This window comes from Schistocerca piceifrons, chromosome 5 (assembly GCF_021461385.2).
Source record: "Schistocerca piceifrons isolate TAMUIC-IGC-003096 chromosome 5, iqSchPice1.1, whole genome shotgun sequence".
Taxonomy (NCBI): domain Eukaryota; kingdom Metazoa; phylum Arthropoda; class Insecta; order Orthoptera; family Acrididae; genus Schistocerca; species Schistocerca piceifrons.
The window spans coordinates 622,038,646-622,052,993 of NC_060142.1; the positions used below are offsets into that span (position 1 = coordinate 622,038,646).

A 14,348-nucleotide genomic window follows, 5' to 3' on the forward strand; every position below is an offset into this window, starting at 1 on the left:
AGCTACCCATTCTTCTTCTACTGTATTTCTTTCCCCAATTCCTGTCAATTGTTCCCTTATGCTCTCCCTGAAACTCTGTACAACCTCTGGTTTAGTCAGTTTATCCAGGCCCTATCGCCTTAAATTCCCACCTTCTTGCAGTTTCATCAGTTTTAATCTACAGCTCATAAACAATAGATGGTGGTCAGAGCCCACATCTGCCCCTGGAAATGTCTTACAATTTAAAACGTGTTTCCTAAATCTCTGTCTTACCATTATAAAATCTATCTGAAACCTGTCAGTATATCGAGGATTCTTCCATGTATACAACCTTCTTTTATGATTCTTGAACCAAGTGTTAGCTATGATTATGTTTTGCTCTGTGCAAAATTCTACCAGGCGGCTTCCCCTTTCATTTCTTAGCCCCAATCTATATTCAGCTACAATGGTTCCTTCCCTCGCTTTTCCTACTACCGAATTCCAGTCACCCATGACTATTAAATCTTCGTCTCCCTTCACTAGCTGAATAATTTCTTTTATTTCAACACACATTTCTTCAATTTCTTCGTCATCTGCAGAGCTAGTTTGCATATAAACTTGTACTACTGTAGTAAGCGTGGGCTACGTGTCTATCTTGGCCACAATAATGCGTTCACTATGCTGTTTGTAGTAGCTTACCCGTATTCCTATTTTTTATTCATTATTAAACCTACTCCTGCATAACCCTTATTTGATTTTGTATTTATAACCCTGTATTCGCATGCCCAAAAGTCTTGTTCCTGCTGCCACCGAACTTCACTACTTCCCCCTATGTCTATCTTTAACGTATCAATTTCCCTATTTAAATTTTCTAACCTACCTGTCCGATTAAGTGATCTGACATTCCACACTCCGATCCGTAGAACGCCAGTTTTCTTTCTCCTGATAACGACGTCCTCCTGAGTAGTTCCCGCCCGGAGATCCGAATGGGGCACTATTTTACCTCCGGAATATTTTACCCAAGAGGACGCCATCATCATTTAACCATACAGTAAAGCTGCATGCCCTCGGGAAAAATTACGGCTGTAGTTTTCTCTTGCTTTCAGCCGTTCCCAGTACCAGCACAGCAAGGCCGTTTTGGTTAGTGTTACAAGGCCAGATCAGTCAATCGTCCAGACTGTTGACCCTGCAACTACTGAAAAGGCTGCTGCCCCTCTTCAGGAACCACACGTTTGTCTGGCCTCTCAACAGATACCCCTCCATCGTGGTTGCACCTACGGTACGGCTATCTGTATCGCTGAGGCACGCATGCCTCCCCACCAACAGTAAGGTCCATGGTACTTGGGGGGGGGGGGAGGTGGGGGGACGATAATAATAACAATATTAATAATAATAATAATATCGTAGTCTCCCTGTAGGAAGTCTGCCGAATTTAAATATTTCGCCCATGAAGTTCTTCCATGGGAAGTGTGAGAGATATCCCCTGTGGTTGCCATAATTTTTTTATTGGTTTCAAAATATGTTACCAGTAATAATAGTATAGTTTTATTCATCTGTGGATTACTTTTACAAGGGTATTGGACATGCCTTGGGATTACAATTTAAGAACAACAAAAATCACATAATTCGCATTCACATAGTTACAGGTCTTGCTTGACAAGGACGGGACAGTTGGACGGCCGAGTCCTTACAGTAGGAAACATCGCGGCATCTCCGTCAAGTAATTAACGGATTTCACGGAAAACCAAAACCATGATGAGCGGATGAACTGTGAGGACTCCACTCACCTGAATACGCGAACAATCTGTTTAAAAGAGTGATCAGCGTTCATAGTGTACAATATTGTTTTAAAAAGAAGCTATTTAAAATCCGAAACGCTACTTCTACGCCGTTCGCTCATATCTCAAGCCCAGTCATTTTTCACCGGTTTATTCTGATGTTGGTATTCTCTTTCGGTTTCCTCCTTTTGTGGCGAAAATATTTCCAGTGAACTGGTCTGAAAGACTTCCTTACTCTTCATCAATGATTGCTACTTTACAACTTTTTTCAGTAGAAAGATGCTCTTTTTCCTCACTTGTTCGTATCATATCCGGCAAACGAAATCGACGTTTCCACTGCGGAACCACAGGTTCCAGTGATAAGTTTGATTGTTATCACATTTGTCTCGTGATCTGTTTGACTAATGTTCCATCTATTGTAAGAAACTGAGGCACGATAACAGATAGATTGTTTTTAAAATCTGAATTTGTTGAAAAATCATCTTATGTAGCATTTATCGTCCATAAGACCTAATTCTAGTTATTTGCTCGCGTAAAATATGTCTCTCACTTCCGAACTGCAAACATACAGTGTCAGATTCATCATTCAACAGTAACTGGCAGTTCTATGCCATGAAGTTTCTGCAAGTTTTCGTTTATAGTTAGTAAGTAATTTTACAATATTATAAGGTACACACATCAAAAAAGTTTTGCGTCAATCCTGTTCCCAGAACTCCTGAAGATAGACGTTGCCTGTGAATATTGTATCACGGCCACAATCTTTTGACTGTTCATAGATGTCACTAACCCCGCCCAAAGATGTGATCAACCATGCATGAGCAGCGCCTGTTAGACGGAGGGGGCTCGACAGTCGAACATTTCCAGTCCCTTCACTAGGAGGGAGATACACGGCTCGTGTTGTCTACGGTTCAAGCCAGCCTAGACGGTCAATACTGTGGTTCGATCGCGTCCAGATTTTTACGTTGTGCCAGGAAAGACTTTCAACGAGGGAAGTGTCCAGGCGTCTCAGAGTGAACAAAAGCGATGTTGTTCAGACATGGAGTAGATACAGGGGAATAGGAACTGTCGATGACATGCCTCGCTCAGGCCGATCAAAGGCTACTACTGAAGTGGATGACCGCCACCTACGAATTATGGCTCGGATGAACCCTGACAGCAAAGCCACCATGTTGAATAATGATTTTCGTGCAGCCACAGGACGTCATGTTTGACTCAAACTGTGTGCAATAGGTTGCATGATGGGCAACGTAACTCCCGACGAACAAGGCGAGGTCCATCTTTGCAACCACGACACCATGCAACGCGGTACAGAAGGCCCAGAAACTTGCCCAATGGACCGCTCACGACTGGCATCACGTTCTCTTCACCGATGAGTATCACGTATGTCTTCAATCAGACAATCGTCGGAGACGTGTTTGGAAGCAACCCGGTTAGGTTGAACGCCGTACACACACTGTCCAGCGAGTGCAGCGAGGTGGAGGTTCCCTGCTGCTTTGGGGTCGCATTTTGTGGGACCGACGTACGCCGCTGGTGGTCGGGGAGGCGCCTTAATGGCTGTAGGATACGTGAATGCCATCCTTTGACCGATAGTGCAACCATATTGGTGCACATTGGTTTGGCATTCGTCTTCATGGACTGCAATTCGCACCCCCATGGTGCATATCTTGTGAATGACTTCTTTCAGTATGACGACATCGCTCGTCTAGAGGGGCCAACATGTTGTCCAGACATGAACCCAATCGTAAATGCCTGGGATGGATTTAAAAGAGCTGCTTATGGACAATGTGACCCACCAACCACTCTGAGGTATCGACGCCCAACCGCTGTTGAGGAGTGGGACAATCTGGACCAACAGTACCTTGATGAACTTCTGGTTAATATGCCACAACTAATACAGGTATGCATAATGCAAGAGGCCGTGCTTATGGGTATTAGAGGTATCGGTGTGCGCAGCAATCTCGACCATGAAGTCTGAAGGTCTCGCTGTATTGTGGTACACCATGCAATGTGTGGTTTTCATGAGCCACAAAAAGGGCAGAAAAGATGTTTATGTTGATCTCTATTCCAATTTTCTGTACAGGTTCCGGAACTCTCGGAACCGATGTCATGCAAACCTTTTTTCAATGTCCATACACACATTCACATCCTAAGTTGTAATTGGATATTCTCGAGTTCTTTCTCGCAGGTGTCGGTAATCTACGACAGATTCAAAAACAAAAAATAACAGCCGTAAAATCACAGGATCTACTGTAACAAAACACTGGAGGTCCTGTTTGCATTTAATTTTAACTGGCCTGCATCAGTTATTCACTCATTACCAAGTCTTAACGAAATACAGTCATGGATTGCGTTGTTCATAGCCTAGTATTTCAGACAAAGTTTCAGTTGACGATGATTTCAACGTGTATGACATGAATCAACCACGTTATTGCTTTTAGTGTAGACCCATTATTTATAAATATTTGTGCACGCAACACATTTCCAATGATATCCCTAAATAAGCATACGGTACGTTACAAAAGAGTCTGGTGACTCAGTTGTACGTAGCTCTGCATCTGCATGTCTACTAATTCTTTTGTCAGAATCAACGATATAAGACTGAGGGTTATTAATCTTCCTTGTCGTCATTAGTTGCCTGAGAAATGCGAACATTTAACAGTTGAATTCCCGTAGCCTCCTTGGCTTTCTACTTTCCTTATTTCTCTCACTGGGGATGTGGTATTGTCTATCTGTATTTAGTTCCCTGAGAAATGCGAACATTTAACAGTTGAATTCCCGTAGCCTCCTTTGCTTTCTACTTTCCTTATTTCTCACACTGGGGATGTGGTATTGACTTTCAGCATTACCAACAATAGTCCCTTGATGTTTTCACTCTCATGAGGAAAACCGAGGTATTTGATGGAGATATATATTCACCGACATGCACAGATTTCTAGAGCCAGACAGTTGTTTTTCAGTTACGTTTTACGTTTACAGCTGCCTGCGACAGATAAACTATGGAGCTAGGCTTCACAGAAAGAAAGGGAAATTTCTATTGATTTGGTAACAATTAAAAAGATTTTCCTCGAACACAGGAAGTGATGTCAATATATTAATTTATTTTCTTGTATTCTCTGTCCCAGCACCAAGAATCGCCTAGTGACTTAATATCCCTGGCCAAAAATAATACAATAAGAGGAACTGTTGCTCCGATCAATACTAAAAGTCAAATGAAGCAATCAATGTTCAAATGAAAACGGTGAAAATAGAAATTATAAGTTTAAATTTTGTCCGAAGAACATTAAAGTTGGTTTGCCCTATTTCGAGATCTGCTTTCTTACGCACAACAAGTAAATTCAAAAGCAAATTCTTGTTCGAGTGTATCGTAGTAAATGAGGGCAGGAAATATGAAAATGGCTGGAATAAAACTGCATGTTGCAAGGACTCACCAGCAAGTATACGAGTGCAAAAAGTCCCATTTTTCCACGATTGTGGCAGAGTCCTGACAAACACAGGCTTTTGAACTTTTCCTTAAAAATAATGCGAATACTGAATTTTTTATTTGTGTAAGATGAGAACTCACTGTCGTATTTCCACCGCAATTCAAATTCATCTCTTGCAAGAAACCGACATAGAAGAATTGAAATGTTGCTACATTAATTTTATTTCCCAATTTTCAAAAAGTGTATTCCGTAAACAAGTCCAGTTATTCGCTTGATTCATTAAACTCAGAGATTAAAACCGGAAATTTATGGAACGTTGCTGAGTTTATGAAAGCAAACTAAGATAGAAACACCATTTCTGTTTTCTGAACTTCTTCATTAATCACATATTATATTATTAACAGTTAAATATTTCTATAGACTTGGTACTCCCTGTATAACTATACAAAATTACCAATGACCTAAGAGAAACGTAGCCTGAGTAGCCTTTTGGTGTTGTGTGATGTTGCTGTAATAGGAAACACATTTTATCGTGCTGATTTTGTACTCTAGAGTCATTAAATCAATGTGTTAATCACGTCAGTTTAGAATTGCTTGGATTATTCGTTCGAAATATGGTTCAAATGGCTCTAGGGACTATGGGACTTAACATCTGAGGTCATCAGTCCACTAGACTTAGAACTACGTAAAACTAACTAACCTCAGGACATCACACATATCCATGCCCGAGGCAGGATTCGAACCTGCGACCGTAGCAGCAGCGCGGTTCCGGACTTCGAAATATGCACAGGCTTGCTGCAGGTAGTTAAAACTGTTTAATCTGTTGACACTATGCCACACAAAAATGCTTGTGGCTCGATGACCAAGTGAAAGTCACTTGTCTGGACTCAACTGCGGCAACGTACGTGTCCGTATACTACCCTACTTATCTAACTGGGAAAAGGGTGCCTACATAAACGTTGAATCCGAAAAGGTGTCACCTGGTGACTCCCCACATCGTTGATGGGTGAAGGCTATAGTCGAGGTGGATTAAAACTTTCCGAGCTCCGCCCGGAATTCATTCACGCACTTTAGCGCTATACCACGAGGCGGAAGTACACAAAATAAAAAAAAAAAAAATATCGTGAGACAACATTCTTAATAAAGTGAATACGCAGCCATATCACTAATATGATCAGTTTGATGTCTATGCTTGGTAAATGTCACACGATATCACTTGTGCTAATTGGAACGACACCCTTAGAAAAACAGATGGAGAACCTGACAGCACCTGTTCTTTTATAGCTCGAACCACGCAGGTTTTTTTTTTCCACATAATACGGAGGCCCATTCATACCGTCCGCTAAGTGCCATCTAATTTTCCTTTCAGTCGTCAACGCTAATACTAATTTGATGAAGTTCGCTTATCAGTTTTTGTTACAAGCAGAGGCAGCCATACGGAAGTAGCAGACTTAAAAACACGTAAAAAGATTGAAGGCAAAACATACGCTATTAAAATTTCTTCTTAAGCTTGAAGTTAAGAGGCTCAAGTACTGAAGCTCATGTAGTTGTCGTTTAAGAGGCGTTTCCTTCCTTCACGCACCACCACTCCAACCTAAATCATCAGCGAACTGCTTTTCATGTTCTTTTCTTGGTCTGCTTCCCATGTTTCTCACTTCCCCATCTAAATTCCAGATACAGATTGATGGAGCCACTCATGTAATAATATGTGCCAAACGAAGTATATTTTTCGATTCAGTCTATCATCTATAAGTAGCTTTTTTGCTTACCCTCTCGTTCCAGGACGTCTTCACACTTTACTCGAGTAATGAAACTATCTTCAACAGGCAAGCAAAGCTCCTAATCGCTTCATTTCCTTCTTCACCAGCTTTTACGATTCGTCTTCTTACATATACTGATGAGCCAAAAAATTATGAACGTCTGTTTAATAGCGTGTTTATCCATCTTTGGAGCGAAATACATCACTGGTTATACATATCAGGGATCCGAAAGTTATTTGTTAGATTTTTATTGGCATGTAGCATTAGATGCCTACGAACAGGTCATGTAATTCGGGTAAATGACGGGTAACGGAATGGGGGTACGCGGTAATGGCGCCCGATGGTGACCCAGACGGTCATTTAGATATACGTACATCAAGCGAATTTCGTCAGCGATACATCAACGTGAGTTCACTATAATCCTCCTCAAACGACTGTAGCACGGCTCTAGGTCCGAGACACGGACAATTATACTGCTGAAAAATGACATCGCCTTCGGCGAAGGCATCAAGCATGAAGGGATACAGGTGGTTCGATTACTACCACAGGTTCCATGAAAGAGCAAGAGAACGTCACGCACAGTATATCATCTCCAGCACCAGACTGCGTCCACAGCATGCAAAACGTTTCGAACTGCCGTTCACTTCGATTATTCATCTACATCTACATGAATACTCTGCAATTCACATTTAAGTGCTTGGCAGAGGGTTCATCGAACCAAAATCGTACTATCTCTCTACCATTACACTCCCGAACAGCGCGCGGGAAAAACTAACACCTAAACCTTTCTGTTCGAGCTCTGATTTCTCTTATCTTATTTTGACGATCATTCCTACCTATGTAGGTTGGGCTCAACAAAATATTTTCGCATTGGGAAGAGAAAGTTGGTGACTGAAATTTCGTAAATAGATCTCGCCGCGACGAAAAACGTCTTTGCTTTAATGACTTCCATACCAACTCGCGTATCATATCTGCCACAATCTCTCCCCTATTACTGATAATACAAAACGAACTGTCCTTTTTTGCACCCTTTCGAAGTCCTCCGTCAATCCCACCTGGTAAGGATCCCACACCGCTCAGCAATATTCTAACAGAGGACGAATGAGTGTAGTGTAAGCTGTCTCTTTAGTGGACTTGTTGCATCTTCTTAGTGTCCTGCCAATGAAAAGCAAACTTTGGCTCGCCTCCCCCACAATATTATCTATGTGGTCTTTCCAACTGAAGTTGTTCGTAATTTTAACACCCAGGTACTTAGTTGAATTGACAGCCATGAGAACTGTACTATATATCGAGTAATCGAATTCGAACGGACTTCTTTTGGAACTCATGTGGATCACCTCACACTTTTCGTTATTTAGCGTCAACTGCAACCTGCCACACCATACAGCAATCTTTTCTAAATCGCTTTGCAACTGATACTGGTTTTCGGATGACCTTACTAGACGGTAAATTACAGCATCATCTGCGAACAGCCTAAGAGAACTGCTCACATTGTCACCCAGGTCATTTATATAGATCAGGAACAGCAGAGGTCCCACGACGCTTCCCTGGGGAACACCTGATATCACTTCAGTTTTACTCGATGATTTGTCGTCTATTACTACGAACTGCTACCTTCCTGACAGGAAATCACGAATCCAGTCGCAAAAATGAGACGATACCCCATAGGCCCGCAGCTTGATTAGAAGTCGCTTGTGAGGAACGGTGTCAAAAGCTTTCCGGAAATCTATAATTACGGAATCAACTTCAGATCCCCTGTCGACAGCGGCCATTACTTCGTAGGAATAAAGAGCTAGCTGCGTTGCAAAAGAACGATGGTTTCTGAAACCATGCTGATTACGTATGAATTGATCGTTCCCTTCGAGGTGATTGATAAAGTTTGGATACAGTGTATGCTCCAAAACCGTACTGCAAACCGACGTCAATGACATAGGTCTGTAGTTCGATGGATTACTCCTTCTACCCTTCTTAAACACTGGTGCGACCTGAGCAATTTTCCAGTCTGTAGGTACAGATGTATCGGTGAGCGAGCGGTTGTATATTATTGCTAAGTAGGGAGCTATTGTATCAGCGGAATCTGAAATTAGCCTAATCGGTATACAATCTGGACCTGAAGACTTGTCTGTATCAAGCGATTTGAGTTGCTTCGCAACCCCTAAGGTATCACTTCTAAGATACTCATGCTAGCAGCTGTTCGTGTTTCAAAATCTGGAATCTTCCATTCGTCTTCCCTCGTGAAGGACTTTCGGAAAACTGCTTTCAGTAACTCCGCTTTAGCGGCACAGTCGTCGGTAACAGTACCATCGGCACTGCGCAGCGAAGGTATTGACTGCGCTTGTGTACTTTACATACGACCAGAATTTCTTCGGATTTTCTACCAAACTTCGAGACAATGATTCGTTGTGGAACCTATTAAAGGCATCTCGCATTCAAGTCCGTGCCAAATTTTGCGCGTCTGTAAATTTTAGCCATTCTTCGGGATTTCACGTTCTTCTGAACTTCGCATGCTTTTTCCATTGCCTCTGCCACAGCGTTCGGACCTGTTTTGTGTACCATGGAGGATCAGTTCCATCTCTTACAAATTTATGAGGTGTGAATCTCTCAATTGCTGTTCCTACTATATCTTTGAATTTGAGCCACATCTCGTCTACATTTGCATAGTCAGTTCGGAAAGAATGGAGATTGTCCCTTAGGAAGGCTTCTATTGACACTTTATCTGCTTTTTTAAATAAAATTATTTTGCGTTTGTTTCTGGTGGATTTGGAAGAAACGGTATTGAGCCTAGCTACAACGACCTTGTGATCACTAATCCCTGTATCAGTCATGATGCTCTCTATTAGCTCTGGATTGTTTGTGGCTAAGAGGTCAAGTGTGCTTTCGCAACCATTTACAATTCGCGTGGGTTCGTGGACTAACTGATCGAAATAATTTTCGGAGAAAGCATTTAGGACCATCTCGGAAGATGTTTACTACCTACCACAGGTTTTGAACAAGTATTTTTGCGAACATATCGAGGGAAGGTTGAAGTCCCCACCAATTATAACCGTATGACTGGGGTATTTATTTGTTACGAGACTCAAATTTTCTCTTAACTGTTCAGCAACTATATCATCGGACTCTGGGAGACAATTATTAACTTAGTTCGGCTGTTAAATATAACCTCCACCCATGCCAATTCGCACAGAGTATCTACTTCGACTTCACTATAAGATAAACCACTACTGACAGACACAAACACTTCACCACCAATTCTGCCTAATCTATCTTTCCTGAATACCGTCTACGTAAAAATTTCTGCAGAACTTATTTCAGGCTTTATCCAGTTTTCTGTACCTATAACGATTTCAGCTTCTGTGCTTTCTATTAGCGCTTGAAGCTCAGGGACTTTCCCATTACAACTACAACAATTTGCAACTAAAATTCCGACGGTTCCTTGATCCAAGCACATCTTGTATTTGCCATGCAGCCTTTGAGATTGCTGCCCACCCCGTACTATTTCGAGGCCTTCTAACCTAACAAACCGCCCAGACCACGCCACACAGCCTCCGCTACCCGTGTAGCCGCCAGCTGAGTGTAGTGAACTCCTGACCTATTCAGCGGAACCCGAAACCCCACCAGCCTGTGGCGCGAGTCAAGAAATCTGCAGCCAACACGTACGCAAAACCGTGTGAGCTTCTGATTCTGACCTTCCACCCGGCTCTGCACCAAAGGACCGCAGTCGGTTCTGTCAACGATGCTGCAGATGGTGAGCTCTGCTTCATCTCGTAAGCAAGACCGGCAGCCTTCACCAAATCAGATAGCTGCAGGAATCCAGAGAGAATTTCCTCAGATCCAAAGCGACACACGTCATTACTGCCGACATGTGCCACCACCTGCAGCTGTCTGCACCCTGTGCTCTTCATGGCATCCGGAAGGACCTTTTCCACAACAGGAATGACTCCACCCGGAATGCACACTGAGTGCACACTGGATTTCTTCCCCTCCTTAGCCGCGATATCCCAAAGGGGCCCCATTACGCGTGTTTGTCGAGACGACCATTGATCTAGTATAGCTAAAATTCACCCAAACATCCAACTCATTTCCATTTATCGACTATCGAATCCCGATGGCCCCATGCCCACTGCAATCGTATTAGACGATGTCGTTGGTCCAACATGTGAACACGAAGGGGTGGTCTGCTGCGGAGCTCGATGTTCAACAATGTACGAAGAACGAAGAGATCCGAAACAGTTGTGTATGCATTAGCATTCTGCTCCTTCGGCAGAGATGCCACAGATCACCATGTATTCCAATTTATAGAGCAGCCACCCCTACAAACCCTAACGTCTGTGAAGAGTCGTTGACGTCCAACCATTTGGCCTTAACCACTTTGGTTATACGTGCATGACCCACGCCCAGACCCAAACTTCCGTATGTCGCCGTCCCTGCGTCACAGCCTGTACTCATATGCACATTATACACTCTTGGAAATGGAAAAATGAACATATTGACACCGGTGTGTCAGACCCACCATACTTGCTCCGGACACTGCGAGAGGGCTATACAAGCAATGATCACACGCACGGCACAGCGGACACACCAGGATCCGCGGTGTTGGCAGTCGAATGGCGCTAGCTGCGCAGCATTTGTGCACCGCCGCCGTCAGTGTCAGCCAGTTTGCCGTGGCATACGGAGCTCCATCGCGGTCTTTAACACTGGTAGCATGCCGCGACAGCGTGGACGTGAACCGTATATGCAGTTGACGGACTTTGAGAGAGGGCGTATAGTGGGCATGCGGGAGGCCGGGTGGACGTACCGCCGAATTGCTCAACACGTGGGGCGTGAGGTCTCCACAGTACATCGATGTTGTCGCCAGTGGTCGGCGGAAGGTGCACGTGCCCGTCGACCTGGGACCGGACCGCAGCGACGCACGGATGCACGCCAAGACCGTAGGATCCTACGCAGTGCCGTAGGGGACCGCACCGCCACTTCCCAGCAAATTAGGGACACTGTTGCTCCTGGACTATCGGCGAGGACCATTCGCAACCGTCTCCATGAAGCTGGGCTACGGTCCCGCACACCGTTAGGCCGTCTTCCGCTCACGCACCAACATCGTGCAGCCCGCCTCCAGTGGTGTCGCGACAGGCGTGAATGGAGGGACGAATGGAGACGTGTCGTCTTCAGCGATGAGAGTCGCTTCTGCCTTGGTGCCAATGATGGTCGTATGCGTGTTTGGCGCCGTGCAGGTGAGCGCCACAATCAGGACTGCATACGACCGAGGCACACAGGGCCAACACCCGGCATCATGGTGTGGGGAGCGATCTCCTACACTGGCCGTACACCACTGGTGATCGTCGAGGGGACACTGAATAGTGCACGGTACATCCAAACCGTCATCGAACCCATCGTTCTACCATTCCTAGACCGGCAAGGGAACTTGCTGTTCCAACAGGACAATGCACGTCCGCATGTATCCCGTGCCACCCAACGTGCTCTAGAAGGTGTAAGTCAACTACCCTGGCCAGCAAGATCTCCGGATCTGTCCCCCATTGAGCATGTTTGGGACTGGATAAGCGTCGTCTCACGCGGTCTGCACGTCCAGCACGAACGCTGGTCCAACTGAGGCGCCAGGTGGCATGGCAAGCCGTTCCACAGGACTACATCCAGCATCTCTACGATCGTCTCCATGGGAGAATAGCAGCCTGCATTGCTGCGAAAGGTGGATATACACTGTACTAGTGCCGACATTGTGCATGCTCTGTTGCCTGTGTCTATGTGCCTGTGGTTCTGTCAGTGTGATCATTTGATGTATCTGACCCCAGAAATGTGTCAATAAAGTTTCCCCTTCCTGGGACAATGAATTCACGGTGTTCTTATTTCAATTTCCAGGAGTGTATAATCCCCGTACGGGGGAGGACATTTTAATTGATATTCGCTGTCTGGTATCGGCAGATAAATACGATGTTCAGTGTCTGTGTTGTTAAGAAGACCGATACCTCACAAGAGCTGAGTGCGCCCCGCTTGCCAACAGCGCTCGGCAGATCTGATGGTCACCCATCCAAGTACTATCCCAGCCCGACAGCGTTTAACTTCGGTGATCTGACGGGAACCGGTGTTACCACTGCGGCAAGGCCGTTGTCTGAATTCATTCGTCTTTTTGAATTTCAGCGATTACAATTCAATCTGCCCTGACATCTTATGCCGTAGGCTCATGCAGATCCTGCAGCAGGGACTATATAATTTTTAAAGTTATGCCATGCAGAATTGTACACCTGGCGATTCTTCATTGTCATACAGTCAGATTCGTTGATCATCTACCATTTTCTACAGCCTTTATCCAATTAGTGACCCACTTGACAGTCGACCAACATTTTAAACGCACTCTGAAACATTTTTTGTCAGCATCCGTCTATAGACCACGTGACTTCTTGGCCGAAAAAGAGCACGGTCATGCATTCATTCACCCCCACAAAAACTTCCATAATTTTTAAGAACGAGCTACATAAAGTAACGTAGCATATTAACCACTTTGTGGGATGAATGAAAGTGCGAGAGTATTTTGCCGTACATCTCCCAGTCATACAAAGGGAGTTAAAAACCATACGGTGAGAATTCTGCATGACTGTGGCGCCGGATGGAGCTGGCACAGCAATAAAAAGCAATTTTAAGGGACAGAAATAGACAGTGTGACGAATATAGCTCAGGAGCTTGGTATCGCTAATAGCAGAGTTTCACTTGCTTGGAGAGTGAATTGAACCATAGACATTCCTGCTTGATGAGGAGGGCGTGGTCAACAATGGTCAACTACGGTCAACTACAGAATCAGCACTACAATGTTCAAGAGCCGAGTGAACAACACATAAATTTTATCTGCCGCTAGTTGCATTGAACCGTTGACAACGCAAGCAACAATATCGCCGAACGATAAAACACTCTCTGGATAGGCAGTATGTTCTACGGCTATTTTTCCGCAAACAGTCTCGTGATGTACTCAAATCCATAAACTGAATTCCGTTTTGTGGGAATACTTAACTGACTCTGAAAAATATGACAAACAGCAGTTGTAGTGATTGTCGGTACATAACTATTGCTGCCATACTATTGTTTTATTCAAAAAATGTTCAAATGTGTGTGAAGTCTTATGGGGCTTAACTGCTAAGGTCATCAGTTCCTAAGCTTACACACTACTTAACCTAAATTATCCTAAGGACAAACACACACACCCATGTCCGAGGGAGGACTCGAACTTCCGCCGGGACCAGCCGCACAGTCCATGACTGCAGCGCCCCAGACCGCGCGGCTAATCGCGCGTGGCATTGTTTTATTAATTAGTATTTTCAACGCACCGTAGAAGTGTAAAAAAATTGATCTATGCTTGTCACTTTGGGAAGATACGTGTCCACGTGGACACTCGTGCCGGCTTTCCATTGTTTCACCTCTATTCCGGAGCG

At 44.3% G+C, this 14,348-nt stretch overlaps 1 pseudogene; it reads right to left on the reverse strand.

Moving 5' to 3' along the window:
* Positions 1-12,919: 12,919 nt before the first annotated feature.
* On the reverse strand, positions 12,920-13,037 carry LOC124799439 (annotated as a pseudogene).
* Between the last annotated feature and the right edge of the window lie 1,311 nt (positions 13,038-14,348).